This window comes from Hirundo rustica, chromosome 15, assembly GCF_015227805.2.
Source record: "Hirundo rustica isolate bHirRus1 chromosome 15, bHirRus1.pri.v3, whole genome shotgun sequence".
NCBI classification, from domain to species: Eukaryota; Metazoa; Chordata; class Aves; order Passeriformes; family Hirundinidae; genus Hirundo; species Hirundo rustica.
Window position 1 is genome coordinate 11,863,995 of NC_053464.1, and position 18,481 is coordinate 11,882,475.

At 41.8% G+C, this 18,481-nt stretch overlaps 1 protein-coding gene across 8 annotated transcripts in view; it reads right to left on the reverse strand.

Annotated features, from left to right (window-relative positions):
- MAD1L1 (mitotic arrest deficient 1 like 1) overlaps positions 1-18,481 on the reverse strand; it is a 346,645-nt gene that overhangs the window by 280,951 nt on the left and 47,213 nt on the right. The window contains exon 1 of one of the 8 annotated variants that reach the window (XM_040079079.2): positions 14,781-14,891. The exons of the other annotated variants lie outside the window; for them this stretch is intronic. The gene's annotated coding sequence lies outside the window, so the exon portion shown is untranslated. Of the gene's footprint in view, positions 1-14,780; positions 14,892-18,481 lie in introns of those variants that run through there. 8 annotated transcript variants of the gene reach the window in all.

The following is an 18,481-nucleotide window of genomic DNA, read 5'->3' on the forward strand; positions in this document are numbered from 1 at the left end:
TGAGCAATCAATTTTCCAACAACATCAGGAGGTGGAGCTGCGTATTGAATAGGCAACAGAAAAGATATGGGGCAAGTCAGCTGGACTGAAACAAACAGAGAAGCACATCTCAGTAATTTCCAACTACTGCTATTAAAATAGTGCAATCCCACTGCAGCCCCTTACACAGGACAGGAGCTGGAACAAGTATTTCCTAAAATTTCAAAAAAGCTCCAAAAATTCAGCTCAGTTTCAGGTAATGCCGCGGAAAATATGAGAAGCAGAAAAAAAACCAAAAAAAAAACAAACAACCAACTAAGGCATCATTAAATTATAAAGCAAAATATTTTGGCATCAGGTATTTTTAGCAGAAGTTGGCAGGAGATGACACTGAAGTAAATCATAAGTAGCAGAACTGAGAGAAAATTCTATGACTAAACAGAATTTGCGTTAATACTTCCTGGGATAAAAATTCAAGGAACTGGCAGAAGCCGTTCTGTAAGTCAGTTCTTGGCTACAATTCTGTGTTTATAACTTCTAAATATTTTACTGAAGCTTTCATTATAGGTAACCAAATTAAATCAACAATAGACCAACTGTTCTGCTCCGGAAAAAAATGTACCTGGAGTCACTTGGGGATGTATCAAAAGTTAAATATGTCACTGATGGTGACGCAGCCATATTGGCCTTTCCCTCAACTACAGATCAGAGCATGAAATGCAGCATTCAAAACCTCAATAAATCAATTAAAAGAATATGGAATGATCCCTCCAGACCTGGGGTCTGGTCTAGAATGCAAGAGGTCCCTTGCCAGGCCTTTCATTTCCATGACAGTCATGGAAAACAGCAAAACTCCAGCTGCTGAAAGGAAAAGCATTCTACCAGGCAATGGAAAACACTGGTGAGAAGACAATGTGCAGAGTGCATCCACATGATAATCCCTTGGGAATGCTTGGTCAGGCCTCCCCTGGTGTCTTGAGCAGTTCCTGCTGAGATGAGCAGCAGGCTGGAGATTCATAAAGCTTTTCTTTTTTTTTTAATGCCATCTGCACTATACCAGAAAAAAAATTAAGGAATCTTTTTTAGAAATGCCACAGAGAATTGAATATAATATTTCTTTAAATTTTAATGGAACATCAAAATATTTGGGATCCCACCCCCCCCTTCTCATATGGAAATCACAGCACATTGTTGGGAAGCAGCCTTTCATGGTAGTTCTATTATTAAGCCATCATGAAAAATGTATCAAAGACAGTTCCACAAAACTAGTATTTATTTTCTCAAAAGTGAAAATACAACACTTAAAAAAAAAAAAAATTCCAACCTATCAGTGTAAAACCATGCAAAAACACAACCTAACAGAACATTAACAAATAAAACCCAATCTGGAAATGCTGTAGAAACAGAAAATCTGACAAGCTTCAATAGACACATTCTCCCAATATAAAAGATTGCACACATTTTAGCCCAGCTGTTACACCATCCACTGACTTTCTACCTGGCCTTTTTCCAGGCAGCTCAACAGCTGGAGTGCCATGAAGGAATGCCCTCACTTCTATATTAGAGTTAAAATATTAATTTCCAGAAGCCATTTTTGCTGTCTAGTGTTGAGGTGTCTGAGGAGAACAAGTTTACAGGTGACATCTGACAGGGATCAGCTCAGTGTTCTCTGGACTGTCCTTGTGAAAGGTGCTCCTCACTTGCAGCAACCTTGAGCCAAGTCCTGTTCCTAAAACAGATGATGGAGTAGGCACTGCTGTGGGGGATTTTTCTCAAAAGCTTTGAGGCCTTCACCAGCACCAAAACCTTCCCAGTGCTCTCTGTGAGGCCTTCCAGAACATTCACTTTTCATCCAGAGTCCCAGGATCTCTGATGCTCCCAGGGTGTGATGTCATGATCCTTCACCTCCGACAAGGCTAAAATTTTCAGGACCTCGGGGCAGAAATCATCTAATTTTAAACCAAGATGGGGCAGAGCCTGGTTAATCCTTGAGAGCTACAAATCCCAATCAACCCAGTGGGGAGGAGAGCTGCATCCACCGCTCTCCACTGCCAAGGGTGAATAAAGTCATGCACTTCAATACTTGTGTGAAGCGCACGTTTTCAGGGCGTATGTTCCAAGGAATTGCAACTAGGTCACGGAGGTTTGTACCTCCACATTCCCCATCCCTGTGCTAGCAGCCCCTTGGGAGACAATAAATCTGCCCAGATAAATCCTACATCATGCCACGTCTCCTGTGATGGAGCCTGGGCTGGATGAGGTCTCTGCCAGCAGCAGATACTCCCCGAGTGCTCCCATTTCCTACACAGGCTGCTCCACCTTCACCTAACAGAATCAAAACACATTCCAGGAAGAAACGACAAGCTCCTGCGAAGGAAGGCTGGAAAGCAAGATGCCACATCTGCAACAAATCCTCCAGCTCACTGCCTGCACCCACAGCACGCTTTGGGGAGAGAGAGACAGGAGCAGGCTGCCATGCTGGCTCTGAGGAGCTGCAGAACACAGCACTTTTATTTCAGAGACACCTCCCACATTCTCCCACATTTGGTTTATTAATAAGTCAATGAGACTTATTTACAGAATATATTGATGACACCAGAGTTCCCAAATCTCCCAACACCTTCTGATCAGCAAGAGCTTTTATACCTTGCATGTTATAAATACAGCATCTTAAAAATTAAATAACAAGAAGCCCTTGAAAATTTTAGTGTGCTAGAAAAAGATATTTCAAGAATACACCATCAAGTCCCAGCTTTATGGATGCTGTTAAGAAAACAGTTCTCATTTCTTTAAGGTTTTTTTCCTGTTTTTCCATCAGCATTTCTGTCGCTCTCCTTTCGCCCGGGACAAAGCACCAAACTGGATTTGCCAGCACAATGCACACCCATTCCTCAGCTTGGCTGTTCTCCCTAGGCACAAACAGCCTATAATCAAAAAGAAATAATAATCATAATACAAACAGCTGGATTCATATTCCCCTCTGCAGATTGCAAACCCATATATCTTCTGTACAAAGAGATGAACTCTGTATTTCTTACGGCTAAATGGTATTTGTGTAAAGAAGGATTGCTCCATGCTGGGCTGATGGTTTCACTTCTGTAGGGTATTATTTTGTCGTAACTCTTCTCTTACCAAACCACCTTTTTTTTCTCCAGATGAGGAGAGGAAAGCACAATAACAAGGTAAACACAAAGATTTCAGACTCAAAGATTTAAGAGTTAAATACAATACCTATTTCTGCTAGTAAGATTAGGAAGTGCTGGCTTGCTAGAGTGGCCTTTTCAGTTTATACTAGAAATGCTCAGCGTCTGTTAATACTGCCATAACTTTGCTTCCTGCAATATTCATCCATCCTGCATTGACATTTGATTTTTACTTCTGCAAATTATACAAGCAGCGACTCTAACCCTGCTTTCCTCACTAATGAGCAGTGACTTAAAAACCAAAAGCCATCCACACCAATGGATGGCAGCTTGCAGTCATCAGTTCTCATTTTCTCAGTCAGACAGAGCACATCCAGTCAGGCCACAGCACTAAATCCCCACACAAACCCTTAAAGACAAGTCTGCAGCCACTGGGAGTTTATCTAAACTCAGTACAAATGATTCCTTCCTTTTCTGACAGCAAGTTGCTCCTTGCTTCAACATGAGAGAAGATACGTGTACAGCCTTGCTCCACAACACAACTCGTGCACCAACCAAATTAATTCTGTTTATTGTCCGAGTTCTGAGATCTTCTATTCCTCCCTACACCTTATCCCAATTAGCCTTTTCAGTTGTCAGCATCCTAGGTGGCAAACAAAAAACTCAGAATACTGAGGCATCACCAAAACGCTCTGCCAGAGCAGCAGCAGGCTGGCTGAAAACCCAAGCTGCTTGTAGGGAATGTTGGTGGTCTTTGCAGCCCCAAAAAAGACAAGGCAGCCCACATGTCCTTTCAGACAAACTTCAGCTGGTAAATTAGTGCCAAGGAATCAAGGAACTGATTTTAAAGTGCAACAAAATACTCGAGAGGAGCAGATAAACACAAGCACAAACACTCCTGGGGTGATGTAAACAGTGTTACTTTAACTTCTTTTATTTGCCTTCTTTACACAACAACTAAAATACATGACTATCAACAAAGAAACCCCTGACTTTCCAGCTCAACACGTCTCCCTGTCTATTTACAAGCACTGAATTATTCATGTTGTTTAAGATATATACAGGAAGAGATCCATGTATGTAGGAAAACAGAGAACGTCAACTCCCAAGCATCAGAGCCTTTTCTTAGAAAACTATGAGAGAGAGTCGCAAACTGTTTAAGCATCACAGAATTTCTGTAAAACTTCAGTCTCTAAATTACTTTGATACTTAAAAATTTACCTTATGTTCGCAATCTGCTCTAATGCAAATCGCATTACTCTGGGCTATAGCTCAATTTCATTTTTCTAAGCGAGGAGCTTTCATTGGCAGCGAAGCCTCGGAGAATAAAACTTGGCCTAATTAGATTGTTCAGAGCACCCTTCCCTCCAGGAGCAGCACGTGCCAAACCCCACAGCCAGGGGACCTTGGTGGATTTGCTGTCACTCCAAGGGAAGTTTCACTTAAACCACAGTGGATCAGCACCATGTTCCTGTACACGGAGTGGTTTATGGCACATGAGCTCGGCAATCTTTAACGGCAAAAGCACCAAAGGCAAGAGCCCTGGCTCCTTGGGGTTTCCTCACAGAGCTCTGATGATGTTTGTAACTAATTCTGCGGCACCTGAGCTGTGAGGTGGTCAGCAGAACCCCCTCAGCACTGTGCAAAGAGCTCCAGCCAATGCCAAGGGGGTTATGTGGATTTTTGGGGGTGATAGGGAAAAAACCCTTGAAGTTGTTTTCTTGGAGGTTGGACTAGATGATAATTCTAGGTCACTTCCAGCTGAACTGCTCCATTTTATTCTTCTTACAACTTTCAAGACTGTTTTCTTGTAATGTACCTCTTAACAAACCCTTGTCCCCATTCCAAAACTATCCCACTACGACGGCTTTTCAACATACCTCCTCTTAAAATTAGTCACCCAACAGTTACCCTCCCGCTTTATTAAATTCCCTTCTGCTCTGCAGTCAACTGCATCGCAGCTGCACAGTCAGAATGATAAATGCCCCAGAAAAGCACAGAAGAATCCAAGATACAATGCTTAATTTTGTTTGCTCCTTCGCCCGGAGCCACTTCCTCCTCTGACACAATATTTGATATTGGCTCAGAAACCTCGGATTTCTCCAGGCCATTGCAGGGAGGCTCATTCGTGCACAGCCCTGACAGGGAACTGTAGAGAGCAAGTGAGGACTGTAAACAAACCACATCCTGTTTATGACAGTCGGCACAGAAGAGCCATTTCCCTCCTGCTTGGCACTTCCCAACGTGTCACTTGGCATCTCCTCGCTGTTTTGGAAGGCAAGCTCATTAGAAAATTCATTTACTGCTAAGAAAGCCTTGTCCTGGAGGATTGCATTTCAAGTGGGAAGCATCAGGGAGGGATTGCAGCACGTCCAGGGGGGTCGGGATGCTGGTGGAATTTGTCCATTTTCCAGGTAAAAGGAATCAGATGTTTCCAAATCACTGCGTTTCCACATGAAAATAAATGGGTGAGAAGCTGCAGCTCTTCACTGGCTCCTGCCACGGTCTCCATGGCAGATGCTGTGTGCTCCAGAGGCCATTTCTAACTAATGGATCTTTCTAAGATGCATTTTAGTCCTATGACTATTCAATCCTGTCCTTCTCTACTAAAATATAGATGGCATAACACAAATTCACCTCCTACAGAACCGACTATTGTTAGAATGCCCTTCTACAAACCTCAGCAGAAGCCTCTCAGAGAGAGAGGGGAAAAAACCCAGCACACATCTTTCCTGTTTCCAAACTATTTTATCTGAAATGCCCAAGGCTGGATTGAGTTTGGCAGGTAAAAAGTTAGAAGTTTCTCTAACAAACTATTTTATTCTTTCCATCAGCTGGCACTAAGCACAAAGGATGCAGACAATCAAGAATGTGATCATACAGCCCTGGATCACATTGGACCTGGGGGTAGGAGAAAGGAACAGCAGCCCATAAGTCCCAATCAATCACAACAGTCCCTTCTGTACTTGTCTAAAGCTGCCTTGAAAATGGGAAAGAACACCAGGAGAATGCCGCAAAAAAAGAGAAAAAACTTACAGCTGACAATAGCATTTTCTGACACTGTTAAAAAAAAATTGTGAATTTGGATGGGTTTAGATCTTTAAATGTACCTTAGAAGCAGATCTTTGCTACCAGGGAAGGCTTGAAAACGAGCAAGGAGTGAAATTATGACATGGCAAGATAGGAATTGAGGCACAGCCCTGAAATCAATGGCAGCCCCACAGGAACAGGATCACCGTGGCCATCCCATAGGATGGCACCATGGCAGAGGTAACAGCTCAGCTGACTCCACAAGGCACTGAACAAATCATTAGACTCCACAAGGCTCTAAGCAATTCCCCTGAAGAGTCATCTCTTAATAACATTTTAAAATTATCAGATGACTGTGTTGAGTCACTACAAGTTTATCATACAGTTCCTGCGCTAATTATTTCACTCTGGCACAAAGCAGACATGCAAAATAATGCCCTTAGTTTTGGTAAACATTCAATATTCCTTCAGCCTTGTAATCATTTATCACATTGAAGTTCATCCTCACAAAACCCAGAAATATTTATGTTTAAATTTAGGGTAAACTGGGGGGTGAGGGGTACCTTAAATCTCCAAAAAGCCAGGAAATAAAAGGGAATCCCAAATATCACCAACAACGCTGGGGAAAACGGAGACTGCAAATCTGGCACTTTGGTAAAAGCAACTTGATAAAAATAGTGACATCTGTAGCAGATGTGTCTACACAGACACCCCACACACCCAAAAAATTATATCCAAGACTGAGAACAAACAGCAGCTCAGTCAGAAGGTGTCAGAGCAGGAGAAATGGTGCAGTTCAGGAGGAAAGGCCAGTCTGGGATCTAAAGACAGGAATATCAGACGGACAAATGAAAGACATGGAGAGCCAGCACAACATCAGTACCCATTTCCCCTATGAAACAGTTTAAAATAGCAGTAAGTTTGCCACAATGCCCACATCTTAAGGACTGCTGCAAACTCAGAACATTCTTTCTGAAGTTACCCTGGGCAAAGAGGAGTCTGTGAAAGAGCAATTAAGTATATTCCAGACTGGCTTCAGCTGCCTGCAGGGAGTTGACAGATCCCCCTGCTCCTGTGTCGCTGCAAGTAACAAATCAAGCAAGTGCCTGGCTCTGCTCCCACACAGGAAGCAAATCTGTTTACAATCCTGGAACAAATAAATAAATGAAACTCAACACTGGTTAACACCCGAAGTTTTCCTCAGTGCACAGAATAAAGAGCAGAGGAGTGAAATGCCAGCTGCAGCAGTCGCACCCCATTAAAAGAAGAAACCAAGGGAGAGTCTGAGGTCTGTGTGCAGCAGCAATGTGCCAGCAGTGCACAAACAAGGAGACATCTGATATAAACAGGCTTTTCTCAAAGGCAAGAGGGACACAGGCAGAGCAATAATGTGCATCTGACACGAGAAAGGTTTGAGTGAAATTAGTTCATCGCTGTAAAAAAGCTACCTAGCATCAAGCTGTTCCAGGCACTGAACAGATGAACTGAAGACCTGATCTGTCTGTATGAAACACTGTGTATTTAAAGATAGTTACAATCTGGATCTTCAGAAAAAATGTCATTTAATTGTTATGGAGGGAGAAATATATTTATATCCAACTCCACCGACTTCAGTTCTGCACTGCATTGATCCAATCCACTGTGGACTTGGTCTGCTAAATGCCAGCTTTTGATGCAGCTGAGCTACTGCAATCACCCAGGGAATACACAAAGCCATTAAGTACATACCTCCTGCATTGTTATTTTTATCCAAAAACGGAAACAGGGTTTAATTTTATACAAGGCCTTCACATCTGGCAAGGAAAGGTACGACCTTTGAAGGGAAAATAAAGGAGAAATACCAAATGGCTTTTTTTATCATAAACAACCTTTGGAATCATTTGGCAAGGAGTCAGTTCTGGACTTCTTCAATCCTGTGAGAGAGATTAAAAAGGAATAAAAATAACCTGACTTAACTATACAGGATTAGTGAAATCCAACAATCTCTTGGGAGTTGAGCATTGGGCCCAGAAGTGGTGCAAACAAACTCAGCCCCAAACACCAGCATATGAAAAAGTCTCTAACAACGCAAAAGATACAAAGCAACAACTCTCCAGAGAAGAACAACTGAGTCTGATTTTAGCCAGTGCTACTATTACTATCCATCACCCTCTCAACCTAAGGGAAACAGAGAGCAATACAATAAACACGTGAATGTTTACCGAGCACTTGAAGAACTGTATGCTCTTGTGATGCAAAATGAATCTGTATTGCTTGGGCAGCTTATTTAACCTATTAAAACTCTGTCTCTGCTGTCTCATTTATAAAAGAGCTTTTGCCAGATACAGGATTTCAACACCCAAAACAGTTAAACACTTAACAACCATCGAGTTATACTTACCAGAGTCCACTCAGCAAGGATTATCATTCCTTCTTGTTTTCCCCTACTACCTGCTTTTTTTTTTTTTTTTTGTACCTACTTGTTTGTTACAGCTTGAATGAAATTACATTTCAAACTAATTAAGATAATAACTCCTTTGTGGATTTGTTTTGCAACTGAAACAACACAATAGCTCTTGTCTCTGATGGACTCAGGGTAATAAGGAGCCAAAGAGTAACAAAACTACCCCAGAGATAAAATTTAATGTCTTTAGATCTATAACACAATATTAAGGAAAACTAGTAGAGAAGAGAGCCAGCATGCAGCTTTGTGCTGTACAGGGCTTTCCCTCATTTTTATGGGAACAATTCTTTTTCCAGTGAAACTGAAGGGTGATCAAGGCAGACACAAGTCTTCCAAGACATATGATGCACCAGCATCACCTCAGGAAGCTCTCAAGCAGAAAACCAGAAATGTCTCATTTTCATTGTCTCTCACGGGTCTTCAGCACTAAATACAACCACAATATTGAGGCAGCAGCAGCTTTGAGGAGGAACAGACAAGCCCTTGACTCCTTTGGTTAAACAGCTTGAGCAAAACACACTCATGCTACTCCCACTTTTCTGAAACAAATTAGATGTTAATAATCAGATGAGGGTTAAGAGAATTCAGCTCAGTAGTGAGAGCACTCTTTGAATGTCCATCTTACAGCACTCCCACTGCAGTGACTCAACAGGGGAACATCTTCACACAAAAAATGCTTTCCCAGGTCTGCTTTCCAACAAAAAGGCTATTTAATTAGAAAAACCTCTCTTCTTAGGTCCAAGTGAGAAAGGTCTGCCCACATGGAGCTGAGCATCTTCTGGTAAATAAAGAGCACATCTGCACAGATCACGTTTCACTTGCTGGTTCCCAAGGATTCTGTGTTTGCCCAGCTCACTTCAAGAAATGCATCTTACTGTTTTGGAGATTCATCTAATTCAATTGCTTATTACATCTCACAAATTTCTTTTCTGGGTAGAAGTGATTAATAGATGTACTTGTAGGGATCCTCCCCCAGAAGTTTTCCAACAGAACATTTAGAATAAACAGAACAGTACTTTCATGGCTTCCCAAATTAGTGTTTCTCCTGCACTATAACACAGTATAAGTTCACTTCAAAGGTACCATTTCAATCCCCAACAGGTGAGCACACATTCAAGGGCTACTGCAAGAGCTCTGTGGCCTTTTTCTTTTTTAAACAACGGAATTCTATCGAACATTAACAATGCCATATATGTTGTGGCAACACTTGGCAGCATTCAGCACATTTTTAAGGGAACAGACTGATAAAAGTCAGCAGTGAAAACTGGGGGTTATTTTTGGTTGCTGGCACTTAGCTTCTTGTCACTGTAGCTCCCCATTCTGTCACACAAAGCAGGTGGATCCCAATGGCAGAGGCAGCACTGAGGCCACCAGGGAAGAAACCAGAGACTCTGGCATTGCCCCAGGGAAGTGAGACAAGCACAGAGGATGCAGAAGGGGAAGGAGGCCACAGAAGTGGGAATAACCACCAGAAATTATAAATGAGCAAGAGGAACTGCAAGATTTTAGTTGTTAATTTGAAATCAAACTCAGTCAATCCCAATCATAGGGCTCTCTGAAGGATCAAACCTTACTTTCTCCAATGCCTGAACTTTTCCTCTCTTGCTTCTGTCCATGTATCCGTCCCTTGGTGACATTCCTAATGCTCTTACTTGGAATAGAAAGCAGATGTCAAGCATCCCTGCTGCAACCACAGCCTTGATGTGGTGAAGCAGGCCATGCAGACACGGATGAAATGGCCACTTAGAGCCAAAGAAAAAGGAACATTAAAAATATGAGTTAAAGTCAAAGGAATTCAGTTCAAAAATATAGAGTAAATTGAGTCCACCCAACACAACAGTCTTTTGCAATTTTCTGCTGCAAAGTTCTTTATAATTAGCACAACACCAAGCATGCTAATCCTCAGAAAAATCAATGGATTCAACTTTGGAAGACACGAAGTGAAATTCTCCGTACTGAATTGTCTCTCTTTAGCTCCATAGTCATTAAGAAAAAGAGGGTTTAAGAAAATCAATTATGGTCTTAACCTGCTCAGTCACAGAATGCACGTCAGGAGAAAAATACAAGTCTTTTTAAACAGATGTTATTGAGCAGGTCCTCTTCCAGGCAGCCTTCTCTGACCATGTTAAATTACCTTATGCACACACACAACATCAGATACTCCTGTAATCCACAAAGCCACCTAACTAGCAAAGCTCAATTTCCTTTGGACTGTGGCTGTATGTCTAATCCCTCCCATACAGTAACAAATCAAATATCCACCCACATCACCCCCATCAGCCCTACATTGCCCACACTTCCTCTCTCCTCCCCAGACTTTCTCTCTAAATTCTGTTCCTTCTGAACGTGTGGGCTACAGAACACACGCTCCTTCTCCTTGCCACAAACTAAATAGAGCAAACCAGCTGTCACTGCTTTTGGCTGGAGTAAAAGCCAGGTCCTTGCTCCTTCCTCTGTACAAAACTCCCTGGCTTTAAAAGACCTGTCCCCCTCTCTTGTGTGAGCAAGGTAGCCAGAGGCTAATGAACATCCAAACTCAAAGACTAATGAAACTACTCCAAAAATAAATTTTTCTTCTGTTCTTAGATAAAAAAACTGGTCTGATACCCTAGGAAAAATCTGCAACAATTCAATCCATTCAATAAAAATACCTCAACATCTCTGCATCTGTTTGCAAAAATGGTATTAAAGCCAAAGCCTAGGACAAAATAGTTCAATCACCCACTCTAAACAGAAAGGTTAAAATCCCTGTCATCTACAAAGCAACCTGGGCTAGTGGAAGGTGTCACTGCCCATGGCAGGGGGCTGGAACAAGATCATCTTTGAGGTCCCTTCCAACCCAAACCTTTCTGGGATTTTATGCTTTACCAAGATCTCCTATTATCTGGAAACAAAGGTACTGACCTCAGCATGAGATTCCCAAACCAGATGGAGACTGTCCATGCAAATAAACATGCATCCTGTCTAATAGATGGATAATCCAGCTAATTAACAAAAGGGCAGAAAAGCTTTGCACAGTTAAATGCCCAAATCAAATTCCATCATGATTAACAGTTCAAATGTCAGGGTACCTAACAGGAGAATGTCACTTCCAGCATCTCTTTGGCAAAGACTTAAAAAACAAATATCTGTGTGGTTCCAGTCAATGGATTAAGTTATGATTATATGAGAAGTTCACACAAGTCTCCCCAGTGTCTGAACTTGTTCACACCCCAAGCACTGATAACAGCCCTGAAAATAAACCTGATGACAACACTCTTGTAAAATAAGGTCTTTTAGAGGAATAGCAGCTGTTTGGCCATGATCAGAGATTTCAATAGAAATCACTAATCTTGGTGGGTTTTTTTTTCTAAAGAACTAACTTCTTGCAGCTCTCCTGAACAAACTGTGGTTATCAACCAATCTGCACCTTGTCATGTAACATCTGGTAAAGATGAGAAAGCAGAACTAAGTATTCATAACACACATCTGAAATGTGACTGTGTGCAAACTCCAGCCCAAGCTTCAAATCCTCAGTTCTGAATTCACCATTTCTGCTTACCCCAAAGGCTCCATCTGCCTACAAAAACTTCCAGCTGCCACATTGAGTGTAATGTACCTCACTGGAACAACAGGCTGAAGCTCCCTACTGCCTCTCTAACTATGTCCTTCACCAATGGATTTCTTATTTTCAGAAACCCAGGCAGGAACATATTTATTGCATGTTTAGATATAAAGATTTTAAGCCAAAATAAAAAAGACACTTGAAGCGGGAAGAGAAAGAAGTTGCCTTTGTTTCCATTCTCCTAAGAAGGTCACAAAGGAAAGGTTATTTCTATGGAACTCTTCAGCTTATGCCACTATTTGTCTCTAACATGGGTTTAGTATTTTGGCCTGCAGTGCACTAAATTATGCTTTTTCTTCTTCTAATTCTACCCAAGTCCAGTACAGAAGAACTTCATGAGCCAAACCAGGCAGGGGCCCTTTAGAAATGTATGCAGATGCCCATTTTAAAAGAACATTAAAATGCCACAAACATTAATCAAATGAAAATTACTGAACATCCTTCTCATTAAAAAAAGCTCCCAAACAAAAGGCAAACTGAAAAATTGGCCCAGTAAATACCCCTTGCCATTTCCCCCCCATACCTACAGAACACATCCACGCATAATTAACTTGGTCTAAGAACTCTCATTCATTTCTAGCTTTCCAATATTTAACTAAACTACTCATTTTTCAATTGTTAACCCATCTAAATAACTTTGCCAGCAGCTCAGCTCTTCTCTTTAATAATTATAAGAGATATGAAGAGTCTCCTTTCATCTTCCAGTGAACGTGTATTTAGCTGGTTTCCAAATACCTGCTGCAATTTGTTTTCCAGGGCTGCTTCTCGCCCCTGGCAGTTTCCTTTCAGTAATTCAGCAACATTCTAAGGATCCAACAACGTTCAGTGGTAGCACAGAACTCATTTTAAGATGTTCAACTTGTTTCCTGGTACCAATGAAAGTGTTTCTTCAGCCTTTCAAACTACTGCTACGTATCAGCAGAGTTTTTTAGAAGCACTGAACGTAAGAAACATATAAAATGTTTTTTCTTCATTTGGATGTACAGCCTTCTGGGGGGCTCCTTACTAATATCTGGTTTAAAATTCTAGAATACACACTCCATTTATTAAAAAGCTTAAATGATCTACTGCCTTTTAAAGCTGGGTGAACTATTATTGCTCAGTCAGAACTTGTTCTGCCTTCCATTTCCAATCACCTTCGAGCTTAAATTTCACTCAACATGCTCATTTCCACTTTTAATATGACCAAATCAAGGGAGCATATGGATGTAGTAGTATTAATAAAAAAGGAGGCACTCTCCTCTAATGGTGTGATCAACTAATCGAACCAGAACTCGTAAAGCCAAGATAATGAAACATTATAACAGCATTATAAAAGACAACAACCCATCTTTCAGCATTTGACAGCGCTGAGAAAACTAATTACCAATAACACATCACACCAAACAAGAGAACATATTCTCATTGAGGAAGAGTTTATGGCTCCTGGTCAGTGTCTTTTCTCCTGTCAACACATTGAGTCGTTTGTTAGCTATTAACTCTCCTGTGTGTTCACCCTTAATGCTGTATTTCTTATCTTACAAATCCTATTGACATAAAATCTCTCTCCACTTTGTACCCAGTCTGTCTTCCACTTCTGCCCTATTAACTCGTGTCAATACAGCAAAGGGAGCAAAAGAAAGCAGCAAAGTCAATAGCCATCCATCACATCTTTGTGCAGCTGCCGCAGGGAAGGGGAACACACGACAAAGGAAGAGGCTGCACAGGTCAGAAATTCAGAAACTCATCTGCCCAATAAATATGGAGCACCCCAAATATTCAGAGCAAAGACCCCGTGCTGGAGCAGAAGCTGCTCTATCTCCACTGCTTTTGCAAATGAAAGTCTCTCACAAGGCACGCTGTCCTTGTTTTAGGGAAATTACAAGCTGTGCTGGGATTTGCCAGATAGTCCCACTTCTTTCCTATGCTTTTTCTGCCCTTCTTGCAATTGCATTTCTCTTACTAAATCACAAAGTACCTCTGGGAATAAAGGAAGGCATCATCACTGAACACTTAACTGGACAGGATGATCTCTTTTCTCCGCCAATCCCTGCAACAATAGGAGCACTAGAGATCTGAATTCAGAACAAAGAAGGAAGCATTTATCAGACAGAATAGCAGAGATTAAAGCATTTCTCCCTCTGATTGAATGACCACAGTATCACATTCCCCCTGCTCCTGCAGAGGAAGTGATTGTGCTCTGGCACAGGGGCCTTGCTGAGTGAGGAAGGGGGCAAATCCTCTCACCAGAATTTTAATTTCCTGCTCCTGGAACCAGGAAATCATTACCCAGTGCAGCAGAGAAATGAATGCTACATCACGTCCAATGGTCTCCCTGCCGGCAATTTCTACGTGAGAGAGTTTATTTCAAAGAGACTGGATAAGGTATTGCAGACCTTTAAGTTACATGGGACACATGAAGGGCTGCAAGAACTAAGAGACAAAAAGAAAGAAATGAAAAACAGAAGAAATGAAATTGTGGACACAATTTAAAGGCAGATGGAAAGAGCCTGAGTGAAATCTGTGACTTCCACTGTGGAGCAGTAAAACACATTAACTCATCTTGCCAAAACACATGCTGCAAAGCATATTATTTTAGTACCTTTTACACACTCCTGGCCTGCACTCAATTGAGGTCTCTCAATTTCCAAGCCTCATTTCTCCTTCACAGTGGACAATGTTGGGGGTGCCAGGAAGAGAAAAAGGTAAGATTCCAAACGCTGGATTGACTCCCATATGAAGAGCCTCCTCTCCAATTCATGCTGTTCCGTGCTGAGCAGAGCCCACCTTGCACAGGGACGGGCCAGAGGCACAGCTTTTTCATTTTCTTTTTGATTTCTTTTTTTTTCCTGCTGTAGAAATCAAGGAGCAGTGGGAAAGTAACTTAAAAAAAAAAAAAAAAAAAAAAAAAAAGAAAAAGTTAGCTATCCAGATATTTGTTTGGATGCAGATAAAGCTGAATGAGTGATGGGATACCTGCTTTGAACACTCCAAAATACATCTGTGCTGGCTCCCAGAATGATTAAATGGATGCTATAAAGGAATTATTAAAATAATGTCATTTAGTGTGGTTCTGTGTCCAGGTTCTCTGAACATCATCTGCACAAACAAAAAGCAAACTGACTGATCACAGCCATTACTGCCAGCCTCTAAAGCGGTTCAAGTTTACATTAAGGTTTCAGGTTAGTGAATGTGCCAACTGTGCCTCAGGTGGACACCGTGTTCCATCCAGTTCTGCTTTTGTGACATCTTAGACAAACAGGTGTAATCATTCTGAGGCATTAAGAGACTTTTTCTTTGGTTCTTTAAATGGGAGCAGCAAAATAAATTGCCCCTGTTGTTATATGGGATAAAGGATCCAAGCAAGTGTTCTCAGCCTCTGGCTCCTCTGCAGCTCCCAGTCTGCGCTGAACGTGGAGGTTGGTGGGAAGCAGCTGCTGAGATACAAGTTCAGGATGTGGGAACTGAAGCTGTCACTTGGAGAAACCACCATAAACATTTTACAGGAACGTTTACCAACTGTTAAGCCATGATGAAATCAGAGCAGACAAAACCACAGGCATCAGTTCTCAAACAGTTTTAATGTCAAAAGGTATTAAATGAAGCTGTGACCCATGTGGAGATCAGACATCAGCCCTGCCACTCTCTGAAGGAAGTTTCAAAGCCAAATGCTCAACAGTTAAGAAATGTCAAACACGTCCATGGAACCATCCCGCAGTAAGTGCCTACCTTCCCATGCTATTTCAGCTTTTAATGCAGCAGGAGTAATCAACCTCCTGGAAGCAGATGTATGAAATCATAAAGACTTATGGGTTGCAGGTAGAATAATTGCAATTAACAGATAAACTAGAGCTGCTCCTCAGCAGTTAGCTAGGAAGTTTCCCAGCTACACCGTATTGTACATAAATATATTAAATATATATATATATATGTACAGCTATGCAGTGTACAGAACTTGCTGAACCTTTTTATGAAAAGGAAAGAAACAGCCTCCCTCCTCTCCTCACACTGGGATCGATGCCTCAACGCAAAAACCAGCTCCTTAGATGAAAGGAAAAGGAGGAATTTTTTAACAATGAAATCCATTCTCAGCTGTGACAGGTTGGGGGTTTTTATTTCTGCACTGGCTTCACTAAGCAGATGATCCTGGAGTTGCAGTTTAAGCCTTTCAGTGACTTGCCAGCATCCTCCCTGAACTAAATGCAACACTGCCGTGGACACTACCACTCCTTTCTTAATTTTTATGACCTACTATATTAAAACCAGTTTAAATGCAATAAAGTATGCAACATTTACAGCTACAAAATATGGGAGGGCCATAAAATTAGCCAAGCATCAAGGTAAGGGAGTCTCAAGCATTCCGTGCTCACTTTCCAGTGACAATATACACAGAATTGGCATGGACTACAAAATCAAAAGGAATTTGAATTCAAATTAGAATTCTAACAACCTTTTCTCCTGCCTGCTAGGGGCTCAAGGGACATTAACGCACACAGACTCACTCTTCTGCTTTGTTTCCTCAGGTTTTCATTCTCACTTTTTAAAATTTGTTTATCAAAGTGGTGATCTGAAATATTGATGATTTACTCTCACATGTGGCTTTGCTCAGCTGCAGATGGTTTGGCAGTAATGCCACACTTTTTCTCTTCACACTCCACCCCTCTTCTGCAGAAGCTGGAGTTGGAACGTGTACTTTTTAGAATCACAGAATATCCTGAGTTGGAAGGGACTGACAAAGATCATTGAGTCCAGATTCTGCCCTGCACAGACAACAATCCCACCCTGTGCATCCCTTGAGCTTTGGCAGCCTTGTGGCTGTGACCATTCCCTGGGGAGCCTGGGCAGAACCCAGCACCCTCTGGGTGAAGAACCTTTTCCTGATATCCACTCTAAATCTCCCCTGACACAGCTCCAGCCGTTCCCTGGGTCCTGTCCCTGCTCACAGGGAGCAGAGATCGGAGCTGTGCTGCCCCTGGGGAGGAGCTGCAGCCCCCATGAGTCTCCCCTTCTCCAGCTGAATAAACCAGGAGACCTCAGCCACTCCTTGCATGGCTTCTCCTCCAGACCCTTCACCATCTTCACAGGTTGCTCTCTGTTTTTTCCTCACTCGATACCTTTAAAATGCATAAGGCAAACCAGCAAATCCACACCGAAGCCAAACTTTTGAGTGTTGTAACAAATCCCTGTTGCAGTGCCAAAACAAAACTGCTCTCACCACTCTTCTGTCTCTGTCACTCCAAAAGTACAAGCATGGACTTTTCAGGGGACTAGGGCAGCATTTCTTTGCATAGTGGTCTATTCCAGGACCATGGAATACTGCCAGCTTCTTCTCTTCCTTAGGAGGGTTCCCACAGTTTTCTTAATAGGATGCTATTTGATGAATGGGATACAAAGCTGATTGAAGCAAAACAAAATTCACCTGCTTTCTCTCATGTTTATTTTTGGAATAATTCAAAAAAAATCTGTTTGGGGCATAGGCAAAAGCTTTAGGATTTGCAAGTGGCACAAATTGCTCTTTGAGAAAGCCCTGCACAAGCAGTGACAAAGACATGCTCTGGTAAATTCTGTCACAAGGTTTGTTAACTCTCACCAGCCAGAGGACAGATTGTGCTGACTTGCCTAACATTACACACAAGTTCTGGGTCAAAATCAGAGCCCAGAACAAAATTGCTTCCAAAGGTCCACTGAGTTTTAAATGTTTCTGCAGTCCTGTCTTACAGAGGTCTCTCAATTTCCATCCAGCCTCTCCCTCTTTACCTGAAGCAGCTTTAACACATTAAAAAGCACCACATCATTGACCACAAGCAGTTACACATATCCTTGTACACACTTGGGGAGAACATAAATAACATTTACTGTACTTCAGAGAGGCTCCAGGCTAGGTCAGGTGTGAAAACACAGCTGACACACATTGCTTACACCATCAGCCTCCTTATGAGAAAAGCATTTTTACAAGCCCTGGTTCATCTCTGCTGCAGGACTTCTGTTGGTCCCAAATTTTCTGCATTTCACCTGACCTCCACATAAGCCTCTCCTGATACAGTGATGAGTACTTAGTGGCCTAAATCCCAGTATGGGATTGGTAACAATCAGCCAAGTCTCATGGAATTTTTATGTCCAGTTCTCCTGTTTCAAGAATGTGCTTCAGTATCTTGCAGCAGAGACAATGATGGTGGTTTACTTCTTTGAAGTAAGGTAACTAGAGAAGGTAACTTATTCTTTAATAGTGCTGTGAAAAAAAAAAAGTTAAAAATTAGCTTGACTGATCAAACATGGTACCATCTACACTGAGTCCTTGGCTTG